We start from the raw sequence: 16,549 nt of genomic DNA on the forward strand, positions 1-16,549 counted from the left end.
ATATGTAGTAGTTTGTATCTGCTAATCCCGAACTCCTAATTTATCCCTCTCCCACCCCCTTTCCCTTTTGGTAACCATAAATTTGTTTTCTTTGTCTGTGAATCCGTTTCTCTTCTGTAAATAAATTCATTTGTGCCATATTTTAGATTGTGCATATGTGTGATATATGATATTTGTCTTTCTCTGACTTATTCACTTAGTATGATAATCTCTAGGTCCATCCATGTTGCTGCAGATGGCATTATTTCATTCTTTTTTATAACTGAGTACTATTCCATTGTATATATTGCACGGGGTTTTCTGTGCTGCAACTCAGGATGTCTGAGCCCACAGGACACCGAGCCCATCTGCGTGGATGTGTGTAGCCCTCCAGAGTGGGCTCTGAGCCCAGGCAGGTGAGCTGGGCTCTGTAGGAGGCTCCCTGCCCCCAGCACCACTCTCCCAGGTGTAGCAGGATCAGGTGGCCACAGCTGAACTCACTCCCCATCTCTCTGGGCAGGTGGAGGAGGTGGTCTCTGCGGTGGAGGAGGCGCTTCAGCGGCACGTGATCCGCAGAGAGGTGTGCCCAGACTGGCGTGGAGCAGGGTAGGTGCTGGATGAGTGGATTCTGCTCCTCCGCTTTGGAGTTCCGGGAACATCCAGAGGCTACAGCAGAGGCTGCGGGGCAAAGCCAGTGCCAAGGCTGCAGGGCTGGAAGAGGCCAGAGCAGGTACCCCCGCACCGGCTGCAGCACCAACAGGAGGGGCAGGTGTGTGAGTGCCTCAGGGACCCCCACCTGGCCTACGCCCTGCTCCTGGGCCTCTGAGGGCTCCCTCCCCACTGCCTGCAGGATCACAGCTCAGCTTCCCGGCTCAGCGCCTTTTCCTCCTGGTAAGTCTGTTTCGTGTCTCAAAAGACAGGGAGAAAAATCCCTTCCCGTGAGGCTGATATAAGGTGATGTGTGCCTAGAACAGAGCCGGCACACGGGAGGGCAAATCCCTGTAGTTTCCTCTTCCCTCACTCCGTTGGCCTGTGAGCTCCTGGGAGGCGGGTAAACATCCCAATGTGGCCCCTGGTGCGGACGGATTAATTACCGAATCACTGCATTGTACTCATTGCCTAGCAGCTTGTGTTTGTGTCTCTTGGACTCACACAGAACACACAGGCCAGAAGTTCCACTTGCCTCCTGTTGGAAAAACAAAGGTTTGCAGGCAACAGGGCCTGGAGGTGGGGGAGGGACAAATGGCCCCCTGAGGGCCTGTGGAGCCCTGACCTTCCCAGGGCCTAGACAGGTGTGTCCATGCGTCCCAGGCTAATGCTGTACTGAGGCTGGGGAATATGAGGGGGACCCCATTAAATGGGTCCCTATGTGCTGTCCAGTGCCTGCTAGGCTGTCCTGGAGAAGGACCTCAGCCTCATGCCTTCCCAGAGACTCTTAGAATTTAGCAGGGAGTGGTAAACCAGCACTGGGGAGAGAGCCTATCCCTGCCCCAGCCCTAATCAAGATCCACGGGGAGGGCAGAGGCCTCTAATTGTTTCAGGAGAGGGAAATGTCACATCCTGGGACCCACAAGAGTTCTTAGGACAGACCACTGCCAAGTGAGGGTCCTTGGCTTCTCGCTGGAAAGAATTCAAGAATGAACCAGAGAAAAGCAAAGGCGGGTTTATTTAGCAGGATACACACTCCATAGGTAGAATGTGGACCCTCTGGGAAAGTGAGAGCAGCCCCCGGGCATGGGGTTGTAGGTTTTTATGGGCTAAGTAATTTCATACGCTAACGAGTGGGACGAATATTCTTGCTATTTCAGAGAAGGGGGGGGGTTTCCAGGAATTGGGCCACTGTTCACTTTTTGACCTTTTCCAGTCGTCGCAGAACTATCACAGCGTAAGGGGGAGTGATCTTGAGTATTACGATGACGTTAAAATGAGCTAGAGGTCAATGACCAGACTATTCTCGAAGCCAACATGGTTTCAGCTGGTTCTATTCGGACTTAATTGCATCCCAACAGCTGTGCCCCCTCTTCACTTATCTAGCGTTTGTGTTCTGCCCCTTTCCCTCCTGTCTCATTCCCCCATCAGAGATTTTACTTCCATATTCTTATGGGAAGCAGAAAGGCGACGGTCTGTCTTCTTTGGCTGCTTCAGGGATGAGTAGGGGCATTGACCTTGCCTGTCAGGGAGTAGAAATTTCTGGATGCCTAGTGTGGGGATCCCAGGGGCAGAACAGCTTCTTGTTTTAAGTCATAGGGCGGTATGGGCTGGAATCCTTGCCTAACCATCTTTTTTTTTTTTTTTGGCTGCGCCATGTGCGGCTTGTAGACTCTTAGTTCCCCAATCAGGGATTGAACCCAGGCCCTCAGCAGTGAGAGCACAAAGTCCTAACCACTGGACCACCAGGGAATTCCCCTAACCATCATTTTGATGGGGAATTGTTGTAACCTGGAAGACATGAACTTTACCAAGAGGTGAAAGAGGCAGAGTCCAAATAGGAGGAGGAGTATGGCTGTTACTCAGGGTCCAAGTAAAGTTAGGGAGGGCACTCTTAATGGTGGACCAGATGGCATTAGGGTCTGACCCCTGGTTATAGCGGTGTAACCATGTTGCTTGTTCATAAATCTTTTTGATGTCCATCTCAATCTGTCCTGAATTACTGACATAGGTGCAGCAGGTTTTGTTTATGACTGCACAAACGCCACCCTGCTCATCCAGCAAGTAATCCAAGGCCAATCTATTGTCCATAACCACATTGGCCACTGAGTTTAAAGAAGTTGAAAGTCTGTTTAGGGCATTTCCAGTGGTCAGGGCTGGGTTCACTAAAGTGTTGGTTAGGTTTTCTAGGGTTACCTCATGGTAGGCAAAGCCTCCCATGGAGCTGCCAATCCCCCTGCCAGTCCCATTCTTGCCAATATTAATCTGATGGCCCTCCTGGGACGATTTTGAGTGTTATTATGTATTGTGACAGTGAATGGGACCAAATGTCCTAATGTACAGGCTCCCTCACGCCACACATTATATAAGGATAAGCATTTACATAGGGGCCGAATTACCCTGGGGTGCCCTTGTCTTTGGGCCCTCATTCTGGGGAGTGCCACGTATCCAGGCGTATCTTGAAGGTGCAGTAAGAGATCTGGGAACAGAAGAATTTAGCAAGGAAGCAGCCATCCAGATCCATGGAAGAGAAAAGTTAATGAACACAATGTGGGGACAAGGGCCCATTTGTATATTCAAAACAGTTCAGTCCAGGAGTATTCCATAACCTTGGCTTAGGTGAGATGGTGTAGTAAGAAGGGTTTAACCCACAGTTTCCATAGAGCCTGACAACTTCTAGCCCAGTTTTTAGTCCATTCCATCCCTATCCTGTAGGCACCTGGGGTCTGGGCTTCATTATAAGCACAGAGAGTGGAGGCATTCGTGGGAATGCAGTTTGGGTCCAGGTTCCAAAACGCTGTGGTGATATTACCCTCTGGTGCCCAGGGATTGTTCCAAAGAGGCTCACCATAGCCAAGGGAACCATTAGAGGTATAGTGACATTGGAAGCTTGACTGGTTTTCTGGATAACAAAAGTAGCCATGATTAAAGGAAAAGTTATGTCACCTTTTTAAAAAGAGTTAAAACGTAGGCAAGGTATCGGGCCTGATGGGGGTATCACCCGTCACACTCGTATCAGCTGTGGGGGTGGTTTTCATGTGTTTGAATTGGTAAAGCTCTTGTATGTACCTATTCGTACCTGTAACGACTGTTGTAAGCCAGGGTTTTTATGGCAAGCCCAACAATTAACTAGTTTTTCTCCCAGGGCAACTATTTTAGATATGTTTACTAAAGCATGATTTTCCCATTCCGAGCTGCGACCTTCGTCAGAAGTCCTACTAGTATGATGGCTTTTGACATCATATTACCGTATTTTTTCTTTCAGACCTAGCAGGGGCAAAGAAGATGTTTACCAGGGGGAGGGGGTTCTGAAAAGCGGCAGAATAAGAGCGTGATAGTCAGAAACACAAGGATGACTAGGCCAACCCACCTCAGCCACGTGAAGTCACTTATCTGTTCTTGGAAAGGTATCTGAGGTCTTCCATGGCTCACAGGAGTAGGTCTCTTCTGGCTCCTGTTGGGACTTATAAGATACAGATGAACCCAATTAGTAACTCCCTATAGCTTGACAGCAGTTGGGGTACTTAGTAACACTTGATATGGTCCCTTCCATTTTCGTTGTATCTGGTCCTCAGGGGACCCTTCCTTCCAAGTTTTTAGTAGGACAAAGTGCCCTGACTGGATGGAGACCGCGACCTTTCCTTTGTGGGGGTGGGCAGCGCTTTGTTTCCATATACTTGGAGGACCTTTTGAACTTGGCTCAAGCTAACAGTGTGGGAGACCCATTTGTGGGTTTCCTCATCAAACAAGAGATCTGAAGTCAAAAAGGGCCTCCCAGTGGTCCTTCCCTGGCAGTCCAGTGGTGAAGTTAGTGTGGTTAGACTGTTACTGCTGAGGGCCTGGGTTCAATCCCTGGTCTGGGAACTAAGATCCCACAAGCAGTGCGGCATGACCGAAAAAAATGGTGAGGGGCTTCCGATAGGTCTCAAATGGGCTAAGTTTTAAAATTCTCTTTGGGGCCATCCTGGTCCATAGAAGGGCTACAGGCAGGACAGAGATCCAGGTTTCTGAAGTCTCTTGGCATAACTCAGCAAGTGTTTTTGGGGGGTTTTTTTTGCAAGCATTCTTTTAGAGCATGATTTGCTTTTTCTACTTTGCCTAAGGATTGGGACCTCCAGAAAGACTGGAGGTGGTAGTGAATACCTAGAGCTGAGGAAGGCTGTTGGGTCACCTTGGCAGTGAAAGAAGGTCCGTTATCACTGTAAGCTTTGGGGTAACCCGAATCTCGGAATTATCTCTTTAAGCAGAAATTTGGATACTCCTATTGCCTTTTTAGTCCTAGTAGGGAAAGCTTCTATCAACCCTGTAAAGGTGTCTATGAATGCCAATAGGTGTTTCCATCCCCTACGTGGGAGCATTTGGGTCAAGTCCACTTACCAATCTTCCCCTGGTTAGGTTCCCCGATGTTGTATGGGCCAAGTTAGTGGTGGAGGTATGGGGTGGCTTCCTAAGGCATGGCGGGCACAAAGCTTGCAAGCCCTGGTGACATTTTTAACAGTTTGGGATGGTCCCTTGCCCAGGAACAACTGAGTAACTAGTTTGAATAGGGAGTCCACCCTAAGTGAAAGGACTCGTGGAAGTACTTAGTTATTTTCCATTGCTCGGCCCCGGGAATGAGAAGCTTGTTATCTTTTGTCAGCCACCCTGAGAGGTCTCTTTCCAGTCCCCTATGTTTAGCCCACTCAAGTTCTTCAGGTGTATAAGATGGCGCTGTTGGGAAGGGGGTGCTGTCAGGCCTGAGAGCTGCAGCTTGTAGGGCCAGCTGTTCTTGGGCAGCAGTCTTAGCGGGCTTTTTGGCCAGGGTGTTTCCCCTTGTAAGGCAGGTGTTGCCCCTTTGGTGATACCTGCAACCTCCTTTGGAAGCTGGAACGCTTCTAGGAGTTCTAGAATTTCTGCCTGTTGTTTTATAGTGGATCCTTTGACTGTTAGTAATCCCCTTTCTTTCCACATGGCAGCCTGGGCATGTAGCACAAAGAATCCATACTTGGAATCAGTATGTATATTGATTCTTTTTTTAAAAAAATAAATTTATTTATTATTTATTTTTGGCTGAGTTGGGTCTTTGTTGCTGCACGCGGGCTTTCTCTAGTTGCGGCGAGTGGGGGCTACTCTTCGTTGTGGTGCACGGGCTTCTCATTGCGGTGGCTTCTCTTGTTGCGGAGCACGGGCTCTAGGCACGCGGGCTTCAGTAGTTGTGGCTCGCAGGCTCTAGAGCGCAGACTCAGTAGCTGTGGCACACGGGCTTAGTTGCTCCGCGGTATGTGGGATCTTCCCGGACCAGGGCTCGAACCCGTGTCCCATTCATTGGCAGGCGGATTCTTAACCACTGCGCCACCAGGGAAGCCCTGTATTTTTTTTTTTTTCCCCGTTGCGGAGCACAGGCTCCGGACGCGCAGGCTCAGCAGCCATGGCTCACGGGCCCAGCTGTTCCGCGGCATGTGGGATCTTCCCAGACCAGGGCACGAACCCGTGTCCCCTGCATCAGCAGGTGGACTCTCAACCGCTGCGCCATCAGGGAAGCCCAAGCCCTGTATATTGATTCTTAATTCCTTTCCTAGTTGGAGTGCTCTGGTCAAGGCAATCAACTCAGCCTTTTGGGTGGAAGTGTGAGAGGGTAGAGCTCCAGACTCAACAATTGTCTACAGGCTGACTCTGGCATAACCTGCCGGCCTTACCCCTTCATGTATAAAGCTGCCTCCATCAGTAAACCATTGTTTTTATTTTTTAATTAACTAATTCATAAAGTGATTATTATTTAATTTTTATTTTATAGTGGAGTATAGTTGATTTACAATGTTGTGTTAATTTCAGGTATACAGCATAGTGATTCAGTTATACATATATCATTCTTTTTCAAATTCTTTTCCCATTTAGGTTATTACAGAATATTGAGTAGAGTTTTCAGTGCTATACAGTAGGTCCTTGTTGTTTTTTTTTTTTTTTTAATTTTAAATGTAGTGTGTATATGTCAATCCCAAACTCCCAATTTATCCCTCCCCCGCAACTTTCCCCTTTGGTAACCATAAGTTTGTTTTCTGTCAGTCTGTTTCTGTTTTGTAAATAAGTTCATTTGAATCTTATTTTTTTAAGATTCTGCATATAAGCAATATCATGTGATATTTGTCTTTCCCTGTCTGACTTACTTCACTAAGTATGATAATCTCCAGGTCCATCCATGTTGCTGTGAATGGCATTATTTCATCCTTTTTAATGGCTGAGTAATACTGCATTGTATATATGTATCACATCTTCTTTATCTTTTCAACTGTTGATGGATATTTTGGTAGTTTCCATGTCTTGCCTATTGTAAACAGCGCTGCAATGAACATTGGGATGTATGTATCCCTTTGGACCATGGTTTTCTCCGTAGTTTTAGTTTTATAAGGAACCTCCACACTGTTCTCCATAGTGACTGACCAATTTACATTCCCACCAACAGTGCAGGAGGGTTCCCTTTGCTCCACACCCTCTCCAGCATTTATTGTTTGTAGGCTTTTTGATGATGGCCATTTGCATTGGTGTGAGGTGATATCTCATTGTAGTTTTTAAAAATTTATTTATTATTTATTTTTGGTTGCACTGGGTCTTTGTTGCTGTGCACAGGTTTTCTCTAGTTGCGGTGAGCAGGGGCTACTCTTCATTGTGGTGCGCGGGCTTCTCACTGCAGTGGCTTCTCTTGTGGAGCACGAGCTCTAGGGCTGAATAGTTATGGCTTGCGGGCTCTAGAGCGCAGGCTCAGTAGTTGTGACGCACAGGCTTAGTTGCTCCAAGGCACGTGGGATCTTCCCGGACCAGGGCTCAAACCCGTATCCCCTGCATTGGCAGGCAGGTTCTTAACCACTGCGCCACCAGGGAAGCCCTCATTGTAGTTTTGATTTGTATTTCTCTAATAATTAGTGATGTTGAGCATCATTTCATGTGCCTCTTGGCTATCTGTATGTATTCTTTGGAGAAATGTCTATATAGGTCTTCTGCCCATTTTTTGATTGGGTTGTTTTTGTTTTTGGTGTTTTTTGGCTGCACCTTGCGGCATGAGGAACTTCCCCAACCAGGGATTAAACCCACGCACTCTGCAGTGGAAGCACAGAGTCTTAACCACTGGAGCAGGGAAGCATGTTCGTCTGTTTGATATTGAGTTATATGAGCTGTTTGTAAATTTTGGAGATTAATCCCTTGTCAGTCGCATCATTTGAAAATGTTTTCTCCAATTCTGTGGGTTGTCTTTTCGTTTTGTTTATGGTTTCCTTTGCTGTGCGAAAGCTTTTGAGTTTAACTGGGTCCCATTTGTTTGTTTTTATTTACATTACTGTAGGAGATGGATTGAAAGTTTAGTTTTGAGTTTATTTTTGTGTATGGTGTTAAAGAATGTTCTAATTTCATTCTTTTACGTGTAGCTGCACCATTTATTGGAGAAACTGTCATTTCTCCATTGTATAGTCTTGCCTCCTTTATCATAGATTAATTGACCATAGGTGTGTGGGTTATTTCTGGGATTTCTATCCTGTTCCATTGATCTATATTTCTGTTTTTGTTTCTGTACTGTATTTTTTTTATGACTGTAGCTTTGTAGTATAGTCTGGATTCAGGGAGCCTGATTCCTCCAGGTCTGTTTTTCTTTCTCAAGATTGCTTTGGCTATTTATCTCTCAGCTATATAGAGGAGAAAGCGTTTTTCTAAGTTCAGGAGACCTAACACAGGAGTGGTTCCTAATTTTTGTTTTAGAGCCAGTAACGCCTGTTGGCAATTTTCATCCCAGTTGAGGGGTTTGTGGTCACCTCCTTTTAGGGCCTTAAAAAGAGGCTTTTTTATGAGCCTGAATCCAGGTATCCAGATCCTGCAAAATCCTGCCATCCCCAGAAAGTCCCTCAGTTGCCTCTTAGGGTGGGGGTGGTTGGAGGGTTACAATGGCTTCCTTTTGGTCTTGGGCAAAGGCCCTCATCCCATGGGTGAGCACATTTCCCAGGTACTTAACCTGTTGGGTGGAAATCTGGGCCTTGTGAGGAGAGACTCAATATCCTTGTTCCCCTAGGAAATTGAGGACCTGAGTGGTATCTTTATCTGAATCTTCCCTAGTGGGACTGGAAATTAGCAGGTTGTCCACATTCTGTAGGAGAGACCCATTAACCAACTGTAATTCTCTTAATTCCTTTGCTAATGCGTTTCTGAACAGGTGGGGGCTATCCCTGGAGCCTTGGGCTAGCACAGTCCAAGTTAGCTGGGAAGTGTTACATGTGTCTGGATCTGTCCACTCAAAGGCAAAGAAATATTGGGAGTCTGGGTGCAGGGGAATGCAAAAGAAGGCATCTTTCAGGTCTAGCACTGTAAGCTAGTTTGCATTTTCTGGAACTTGGGCAGTACAGTGTATGGATTAGGGACTATTGAGTGAACTGGGGCCACTGCCTCCTTAACTGCCCTTAGGTCTTGAACAAACTTGTATTCTCCACTTTGCTTTTTTATGGGCAGAATGGGGGGATTACACAGAGATTGGCAGGATCATAACAGCCCATATTTTAAGAACTTGGTTATTAAAGGCGGGATACCTCACTGGGCCTTGGGCCTCAAGGGATACTGTTTTTTCCATGGGTCATCAGCATTGGGTTTCAGTGAAACCTGAACTAGGGGCACATTATTAGCTCTGCCAGGAACCTCAGTGTCCCAGACAGAGGGGTTTACTGGAGAAAAAATATGGGGTGGAGGGGAGACCTCCTCTGATGGTGACTGAGGCAGGCTCCCATGGCGAAGAACAGTCGTTTCTCCTGATGGGTGCCTTCTCTGAGGAAGTCTCCAAACTGAACTATTGTCTGGAATTTAGTGAGCAACTCCCTTCCCAACAAGGGGATGGGGCACTCAGGCATGAGCAGGAACTGGTGTGCAAAGGTAACATTTCCTAGTAAGCAGCTGAGCGGGGGGCGGTGTGAATCACTTGGCTTTGGGCCGTCCATCGATCCCCATTAATATACAGTATTGGGAGGACAAGGGTCCAGGGAAATCAGTCATCACAGAGTAGGTGGATCTAATAAAAAAAATACCTTTCCCACCTGCCATGTCAAGGGTTACCCGAGTCTCCTCCGGAGAAATGACCAGGTGACCTTTGGGAGGCAGGGAGAGTCCTGGGCCCTGTCAGTCTTCAGTCCTCTTGGCCAGCATCAGTTTGGGAGCCCCGAGTCCCCTTCGGGACTGGGGGCAGCCTTGCTTCCGGTGGCCCTCTGGTTTGCATGTCAGGCAGGGTCCTGGTGGATTTTTCCCATACAGGGGGCATTTGTCCTTCCAGTGGCCCTCCTGGCTGCATTTAAAACGGGTCCATTCCTGACAGAGAGGGGCTCTGATCCAGATTTTCTAGATCCTGCCCCTGCCATGGGCTTTCGCAAGGGGGAGGGGGAGGATAACCACGAGGTGGTGTGGGGACTAGAGCTGCCACCGAGAGTTGTGCCTTTCGTTGTTGTCCTGAATCCTCCTTGCCTCCTCAACCCTATCTCTATTGTTAAATACTCCAAAGGCCACGTCCATGAGCTGATTCATGGGGGTTTGGTGTCCCATGGCTGCCTTCTGTAATTTTCTCCTAATGTCTGGGGCAGATTGAATGATAAAATGGGTATTTACTGGGACTTGCCCTTCAGAGGTGTCGGGATTAATATTGGTATACTTTTTTTTATCAATATCTTTTTTTATTGAACGATAGTTGATTTACAATGTTGTGTTAATTTCTGCTGAACAGGGTGATTCACTTATACACATATATACATTCTTTTTTAAAATATTGTTTTCCATTATGGCTTATCATAGGATATTGAATATAGTTCTCTGTGCTATACAGTAGGACCTTGCTGTTTATCCATTTTATATATAAAAGCTTGCATCTGCTAATTCTAACCTCCCACTCCATCCCTCCCCCAACCCCTTCCCCCTTGGCAACCACCAGTCTGTTCTCTATGTCCATGATTCTGTTTCTGTTTCATAAATAGGTTCATTTGTATCATATTTTAGTTTTAATATTTTAATAAAGTTTATTTGATTTCATAATTAAATTTTGCTTAGTGAAAATCAATTTTAAGATTAATTTATTTTAATTTATTTCTTAAAGTATAGTTGATTTACAATGTTGTGTTAATTTCTGCTGTACAGCAAAATGATTAAGTTATACATATATATACACGTTCTTTTTTTTTCCTTTTTTTATATTCTTTTCCATTATGGATTATCCCAGGAGATTTGATATAGTACCCTGTGCTATACAGTAGGACCTTGTTGTTTATCCATTATAAATGTAATAGTTTGCATCTACTAACCCCAAACTCCCAGTCCGTCCCTTTCCATCCCCCGCCCCTTGGCAACCACAACTCTGATCTCTATGTCTGTGAGTCTGTTTCTCTTTTATAGATAGGTTCATTTGTGCCATATTTTAGATTCGACATATAAGTGATATCATATGGTACTTGTCTTTCTCTTTCTGACTTACTTAGTATGATCTCTAGTTGTGTCCATGTTGCTGCACATGGCATTATTTCATTCTTTTTTATGGCTGAGTAGTATTCCATTGTGTATATGTACCACATCTTCTTTATCCATTCATCTGTTGATGGCCATTTAGGTTGTTTCCATGTCTTGGCTATTGTGAACAGTGCTGCTATGAAAATAGGGGTGCTTGTATCTTTTTGAATTCTAGTTTTGTCTGGATATATACCCAGGAGTGGGATTGCTGGATCATATGGTAATTCTATTTTTAGTTTTCTTAGGAACCTCTGTACTGTTTTCCATAGGAGCTGCACCAACTTACATTCCCACCAACAGTGTAGGAGGGTTCCCTTTTCTCCACACCCTCTCCAGCATTTGTTACTTGTAGACTTTTTAATGATGGCCATTCTGACCAGTGTGAGGTGGTAACTAATTGTAGTTTTGATTCACATTTCTCTAATAATTAGTGATGTTGAGCATCTTTTCATGTGCCTATTGGCCACCTGTATTTTGTCTTTGGAGAAATATCTATTTAGCTCTTCTCATTTTTAAAAAATTATTTATTTATTTTTTATTTTTGGCTGTGTTGGATCTTGTTTGCTGCCCACAGGCTTTCACTAGTTGTGGCGAGTGGGGGCTACTCTTTGTTGTGGTGTGCGGGCTTCTCATTGCGGTGGCTTCTCTTGTTGCAGAGCATGGGCTCTAGGCACGTGGGCTTCAGTAGTTGTGGCATGCAGGCTCAGTAGTTGTGGCTCACAGGCTCTAGAGTGCAGGCTCAGTAGTTGTGGCACACGGACTTAGTTGCTCCACGGCATGTGGGATCTTCCCAGACCAGGACTCAAACCCGTGTCCCCTGCATTGGCAGGTGGATTCTTAATCATTGCACCACCAGGGCAGCCTGGTCTTCTGCTAATTTTTTGATTAGGTTGTTTGTTTTTTGTTTTGTTGTTGTTGTTGAGTTGTATGAGCTGCTAATATATTTTGGAAATTAAGCCCTTGTCTGTCATATCATTTGCAGATATTTTCTTCCATTCCATAGGTTGTCTTTTCGTTTTATCTATGGCTTCCTTTGCTGTGCAAAAGCTTGTAAGTTTGATTAGGTCCCATTTGTTTTTATTTTTATTGCCTTGGGAGACTGACCTAAGAGAACATTGGTACGATTTATGTCAGAGAATGTTTTGCCTCTGCTCTCTTCTAGGAGTTTTGTGGTGTCCTGTCTTATGTCTAAGTCTTTAAGCCATTTTGAGTTTATTTTTCTGCATGGTATGAGAGTGTGTTCTAACTTCATTGATTTACATGTGGCTGTCTGACTTTCCCAGCACCACCAGCTGAAGAGACTCTTTTCCATTGTATATTCTTGCCTCCTTTATTGAAGATTAATTGACCATAGGTGTGTAGGTTTATTTCTGGGCTCTCTATTCTGTTCCATTGATCTGTATGTCTGTTTTTGTACCAATACCACACTGTTGGGGCTTCCCTGGTGGTGCAGTGGTTAAGAATCCGCCTGCCAATGCAGGGGACACTGGTTGGAGCCCTGGTCCGGGAAGATCCCACGTGCCGCAGAGCAACTAAGCCCATGTGCCATGACTACTGAGCCTGCACTCTATAGCCCGCGAGCCACAACTGCAGAGCCCATGTGCCCCAACTACTGAAACCCGTGCACCTAGAGCCTGTGCTCCCAACAAGAGAAGCCACCACAATGAGAAGCCTGCGCACCACAACGAAGAGTAACCCCCACTCACCGCAACCAGAGAAAAGCCCGCATGCAGCAACAAAGACCCAACACAGCCAAAAAATAATAAAATAAATTTTAAAAACACACTGTTTTGATTACTGTAGTTTTGTAGTATCGTCTGAAGTCTGGTTTTTTTTCCCTCAGGATTTGGTTTTTTTTCCTCAGGATTGCTGTGGCAATTTTGGGTCTTTTATGGTTCCATGTAAATTTTTGGATTATTTGTTCTAGTTCTGTGAAAAATGTCATGGGTAATTTGATAGGGATCACATTCAATCTGTAGATTGCTTTGGTTAGTATTGCCGTTTAACAATATTAAATCTTCCAATCCAAGAGCATGGGATATCTTTCCATTCTTTGAATCCTCTTTAATTTCCTTTATTAATGTTTTATAGTTCTCAGCATATAAGTCTTTCATCTCCTGGGTCAGATTATTCCTAGGTTTGTTTTTCCTTTTTTTGGTGCAATTTTATTTTTATTTTTTATTGGAGTATAGTTGCTTTACACTGCTGTGTCAGTTTATGCTGTACAGCAAAGTGAATCAGCCATACGTATACATATATCCCCTCTTTTTTGTTTTTCCTTGCCATTTAGGTCACCACAGAGCACCGAGTAGAGTTCCTTGTGCTATACAGTAGGTTCTCATTAGTTATCTACTTTATACATAGTAGTGTATATATGTCAATCCCAATCTCCCAATTAATCCCACCACCACCCCTCCCCCTTGGTATCCATACATTTGTATCCAGATGTAGAGGCGTCTGTGTCTCTATTTCTGCTTTGCAAATAAGATCATCTATACCATTTTTCTAGATTCCACATATATGCGTTAATATACGATATTTGTTTTTCTCTTTCTGACTTACTTCACTCTGTATGACAGTCTCTAGGTCCACCCATGTCTCTGCAAATGACACAATTTCGTTTCTTTTTATGTCTGAGTAATATTCCATTGTATATATGTATCATGTCTTCTTTATCCATTCCTCTCTTAATGGACATTTAGGTTGTTTCCATGTCCTGGGTATTGTAAATAGTGCTGCAGTGAACATTGGGGCACATGTGTCTTTTTGAATTATGGTTTTCTCTGGGTATATGCCCAGGAGTGGGATTGCTGGGTCATACGGTAGTCCTATTTTTAGTTTTTTAAGGAACCTCTATACTGTCCTCCATTGTGGCTGTATCAATTTACATTCCCACCAACAGTGTAAGAGGGTTCCCTCTTCTCCACACCCTCTCCAGCATTTATTGTTTGTAGATTTCTCAATGATGGCCATTCTGACCAGTGTGAGGTGATACCTCATTGAAGTTTTGATTTGCATTTCTCTAATAATTAGTGATGTTGAGCATCTTTTCATGTGTTTGTTAGCCATCTGTATGTCTTCTTTGGAGAATGTCTGTTTAGGTATTCTGCCCATTTTTTGATTGGGTTGTTTGATACTGAGCTGCATGAGCTGTTTGTATGTTTTGGAGATTGATTCTTTGTCAGTTGGTTTGTTTGCAAATATTTTCTCCCATTCTGAGGGTTGTCTTTTTGTCTCGTTTATGGTTTCCTTTGCTGTGCAAAAGCTTTTAAGTTTAATTAGGTCCCATTTGTTTATTTTTATTTCCATTACTGTAGGAGGTGGGTCAAAAAAAATCTTGCTGTGATTTATGTCAAAGAGTGTTCTGCCTATATTCTCTATGAGTTTTATAATATCTGGCCTTACATTTAGGTCTTTAATCCATTTTGAGGGTTTTTTTGTGTATGGTTTTAGGGAGTGTTCTAATTTCATTGTTTTACATGTAGCTGTCCATGGTGCAATTTTATGCTAGGTTTTTGTTTTGTTTTGTTTTTTGCGGTATGCAGGCCTCTCACTGTTGTGGCCTCTCCTATTGTGGAGCACAGGCTCCAGACGCACAAGCTCAGCGGTCATGGCTCATGGGCCCAGCCACTCTGCAGCATGTGGGATCTTCCCAGACTGGGGTACGAACCTGTGTCCCCTGCATCGGCAGGCGGACTCTCAACTACTGCGCCACCAGGGAAGCCCCATGGTGCAATTTTAAAAGATACTGTTTTTTTACATTCCCTGTCTGATATTTCATTGTTAATGTAAAGAAATGCAACCAATTTCTGAATGTTAATCTTGTATCTTGCTACTTTGCTGAATTCATTTACTAGGTCTAGTAGTTTTAGTTTGGAATTCTTAGGATTTTCTATATATAGTATCATGTTATCTGCATCTAGTGACAATTTTACCTCTTCCTTTCCAGTTTGGTTACCTTTTATTTCTTTTTCTTGTCTGATTGCTGTGGCTAGGGCTTCCAACACTGTGTTGAATAGAAGTGGTGAGAGTGGACATCCTTGTCTTTTTTTTTTTTAATATTTATTCATTTACTTATTTGGTGGCACCAGGTCTTAGTTGCAGCTCACAGGCTCCTTAGTTGCAGCAGGTGGGCTCCTTAGTTGTGGCTTGCCAGCTCCTTAGTTGCGGCTCACCAGCTCCTTAGTTGTGGCATGCGAACTCTTAGTTGTGGCATGCATGTGAGATCTAGTTCCCTGACCAGGGATCGAACCTGGGCCCCCTGCATTGGGAGTGCAGAATCTTAACCACTGTGCCACCAGGAAAGTCCTGGACATCCTTGTCTTGTTCCAGATTTTAGTGGGAAGGCTTTCAGCTTTTCACCATTGACTATTATTTTGGCTGTGGGTTTGTCAGAAATGGCTTTTATTATGTTGAGATGTGTTCCCTCTATACCCACTTTGGTAAGAGTTTTTATCATGAATGAATGTTGAATTTTGTCAGATGCTTTTTCTGCATCTATTGAGATGATCATGTGGTTTTTTACTTTTCTGTTGTTAATGTGGTATATTACATTGATTAATTTGTGTATGTTGAACTATCCTTGTAAACTTGGGATGAATCCCACCTGGTCATGGTGTATGATCTTTATTATGTGTTGTTGGATTCAGTTTGCTGATATTTTGTTGAGAACTTTTGCATCTATAGTCATAAAAGATTTGACCTGTAATTTTCTTTTTTGGTGGTGTCTTTGTCTGGTTTTGGTATCAGGGTGATAGTGCCTTCATAGAATGTCTTGGGGAGTGTTCCCTCCTCTTCAGTCTTTTGGAAGAGTTTGAGAAGAATCAGTATAAGTTCTTCTTTGTATGTTTGGTAGAATTCACTTGTGAAGCCATCTGGTCCTGGACTTTTGTTTGTAGGGAATTGTTTTTTTTTTTTAACTACAGATTCTATTTCACTTCTAGTGATTGGTCTGTTCAAATTATCTATTCTTGATTCAGGTTTGGTTGGCTGTATGTTTCTAGAAAGTTGTCAATTTCTTCTAAGTTGTCAAATTTGTTGGCATATAAAATTGTTCATAGTATTCTCATGGATCTTTTTTTAAGGTAAGTTTTTTTGCTTGTCTTTATGGAAATGAGGTTAGTTCTTTTTAATGTTTTCTTTCTTTTATTTTTGGCTGCGTTGCTGTGCATGGGATTTCTTCTAGTGGTGAGCAGGGGTTGCTCTTTGTTGTGGTGCGCAGGCTTCTCATTGCAGTGGCTTCTCTTGTTGCGGAGCACGGGCTCTAGGCACACGGGCTTCAGTAGTTGTGGCATGCAGGCTCAGTAGTTGTGGCTCGTGGGCTCTAGAGCACAGGCTCAGTAGTTGTGGTGCACGGGCTTAGTGGCTCTGTGGCATGTGGGATCTTTCCGGACTGGGGCAAAACCCATGTCCCCTGCATTGGCAGACAGGTTCT

At 44.3% G+C, this 16,549-nt stretch overlaps 1 long non-coding RNA gene across 1 annotated transcript in view; it reads left to right on the forward strand.

The window, feature by feature from the left end:
* LOC109552188 (uncharacterized) overlaps positions 1-16,549 on the forward strand; it is a 74,852-nt gene that overhangs the window by 32,245 nt on the left and 26,058 nt on the right. The window contains exons 7-8 of the long non-coding RNA XR_012334627.1: positions 317-395; positions 500-585. This is a non-coding gene — a long non-coding RNA (uncharacterized lncRNA). The remainder of the gene's footprint in view (positions 1-316; positions 396-499; positions 586-16,549) is intronic.

Source organism: Tursiops truncatus, chromosome 10 (assembly GCF_011762595.2).
Source record: "Tursiops truncatus isolate mTurTru1 chromosome 10, mTurTru1.mat.Y, whole genome shotgun sequence".
Taxonomy (NCBI): Eukaryota; Metazoa; Chordata; class Mammalia; order Artiodactyla; family Delphinidae; genus Tursiops; species Tursiops truncatus.